This window comes from Cavia porcellus, unplaced genomic scaffold, assembly GCF_034190915.1.
Source record: "Cavia porcellus strain 051 isolate PalLab524CR breed Dunkin Hartley unplaced genomic scaffold, mCavPor4.1 scaffold_15, whole genome shotgun sequence".
NCBI lineage: Eukaryota > Metazoa > Chordata > Mammalia > Rodentia > Caviidae > Cavia > Cavia porcellus.
Window position 1 is genome coordinate 7,193,897 of NW_026947498.1, and position 2,661 is coordinate 7,196,557.

At 42.8% G+C, this 2,661-nt stretch overlaps 1 non-coding gene across 1 annotated transcript; it reads right to left on the minus strand.

Annotated features, from left to right (window-relative positions):
* Positions 1 to 205: 205 nt before the first annotated feature.
* Positions 206 to 339, minus strand: LOC111755248 (small nucleolar RNA SNORA2/SNORA34 family). The gene has a single exon (XR_002789822.1). It is a non-coding gene; the product is annotated as a small nucleolar RNA SNORA2/SNORA34 family (small nucleolar RNA).
* Between the last annotated feature and the right edge of the window lie 2,322 nt (positions 340 to 2,661).

Here is a 2,661-nt window from a genome sequence, read left to right on the forward strand (position 1 = left end):
TCATTCTCTTCAAAATAGCTGTCCATATTTTCATGTATATTGAAGTCCAACAAAACAAACCAGGCAGGGGGGAGGGGTTGCTTGGTTTCCTGGTGCTTGAGGTCCTAGCATAGTGCGGGTTCCAGTGAACGCCGGTGGCTCCCATCCTGGGCCACTGCAGCCTGCCATGCTCACAGCAGCTCATGGGGGTAGGGGGTTTGCTTCAAGCTATTTCTTTCTAGTGAATTGACCATTTCACTGCCCAAGTTCTGAAATGGCTAACAGACCATAGAAAGACATCTCTTTAGGCTCCTGCTTAAAACCAACAGTGTTGGGGCTGGGGATTTAGCTCAGCGGCATAATCCCCGGTACCGATACAAATGAAAAAAAGAAAAAAAAAAAAAACCCCACAACAGTGTCAGGAAGCTGCTGGCCTTGATTCAGGGCCAGGGCATTCTGAATCTGAATCCAATCCTGAGGAACAAATCTTCTATGCTGCCACCATTCTGGAACTTGGTGCTCTGTGACTTTCTCTCTCTCTCTCTCTCTTTTTTTTTTTTTTTTTTGTCTTTTTCTTTTTTATCAGTACCAGGGATCGAACTCACAACTGCCTGCTTACAAGGCAGGTGCTTACGCCGCTGAGCTAAATCCCCAGGCCCTTGCTTTCTCTTAAAGCAGTCTTTCAGTTTCACAGGCTGCAAAGAGTGGAGACTTGCTGCTTCTTGTGATGCCCTCAGATTATCTTTTCTATTCTCCTGTTACTTGTCAGCAATCAAGATCTCCTCAGCTCTATTTTTGTAGTCCACAGCATTATTGGAGCTTCCTTTCTGCTCAGTGTTTTAAGTCATCCTGCTAGGTTCTTTGCTCTTGATTTTCTTTCTTCTTTTCTTTTTCTTTTTTCTCTTTTTTTTTTGTACTGGGAATCAAACTCACAACCTCCCTCTTGCCATTCAGTTGCTGTGCCGCTGAGCCATGTCCCCACCCTGCCCTTAATTCTCAGCATAAATCTGGCTTAAAGCCCCCAACAATAGCCATGCCACAACCTCAACATTCAACTGCCTTGAAATTTCTTATCAGTCCAGCACTCTTAGTCTTAGTCTCAGGCAGTGCTCTGGACACAAAAAAAATACAGACACACTTTTTCCAATCTGGAGTCTAGCACGAAATGCAGTCCTTCTTCCCAGCAGAAACCTCCCAAACCTGGTCTTTACCAGCAAGATTTCTTTTTCTTTTATTTATTTATTTTTGGTACCAGAGATGGAACTCATGACTTTGGCAGGCAGGTGTTTACTCCAGTGAGCTAAATCCCAGCTACCAGCAGGATTTCTATCAGCCTTTTGATCTATCAGCCTTTTGACCACAATCTCCCATATGCCTGAGGCATTCCAGCCCTACTCTTGCAGGTGAAATCTCTGAACCTTTCTAAAGACTTCCCATAAGCCATTCCCATAGGTTCTTACTTTTTTTTTTTTTGTCTTTTTCTTTTTTATCAGTACCAGGGATCGAACTCACGACTGCCTGCTTGCAAGGCAGGTGCTTATGCCGCTGAGCTAAATCCCCAGCCCCTCCCATAGGTTCTTGAAACACATGGTCAGGCACAGTCACAGAACACCCTCACTTCTCTGGTACCAAATTATCCAGGTGGAAACTCAGTAGGGAAGAATAGACTTGAACAATATGGTAGACCAGATGAACCCAGCAAGTATTTCCAGCAGTAACAGAATATGCATTCTTCTCAATCCCTCGGGCAATACTGTCCAGGAGAGGTCATATATTGGGCAACAAAACAAGTCTCAATAAATTTAAGATGGTTTAAATAATTTCAATTTTTTTTTCTGAATGCAATAAGATGAAAGTAGAAATTGGTAATGTGAGGAAAACAAATACAAATGTGAAAATTAAGGGACATGGTCCTCAGCAGCCAAGAAATTAAAGAAGAAATAGACTTAATTTTTTTTTCTTTTTAGGGCCAGGGATTTAGCTCGGTGGCATAAGTGCCTGCCTGGCAAGTGTGAGGTCATGAGTTTGATTCCAGTACCAAAAATAAATAAGTAATTAATCAAATAATTTAAATTCTCTTTTTTTTTTTGAGACAGGGTCTCATCATGCAGTTCAGGCTTACTTTGTAGCCCAGGCTGGTCTCAAAATTGTAATGATCCTCCTGCTTCAGCTTCCCAAATGCTGGGATTACAGGTGTGTACCACCATGCCCGGCTCCTCAAAAAATTCTTAAGATGAACAGAAATGGAAACTCAGTGTAACCAAACTTATAAGGTAGAGTAATAGTAGTTGTTGAGACAGGTTCTCACTATGAAAATCAGTTTGTCCTCTGGGGCTGGGGATTTAGCTCAGCGGCATAAGCATCTGCCTTGCAAGCAGACAGTTGTGAGTTCGATCCCTGGTACTAATAAAGAAAAAGACAAAGAAAAATCAGTTTGGCCTCTAGTTTGGAATCCTCCTGCCTCATCCTCCCAGAGTAGTGGGATTATGGGATGTGCCATCATATCCATCTTTAGTAGTAGTGGTTTTTTTTTTTTTTTTTTTTTTTGTCTTTTTGAGACAGGGTCTCGCTATGCAGTTCAGGCTGGCCCTGAGCTCACTTTGTAGCCCAGGCTGGTCTCAAACTTGCAACGATCCTCCTGCCTCAGCCTCCCAAGTGCTGGGATTACAGGTATGTGTCACT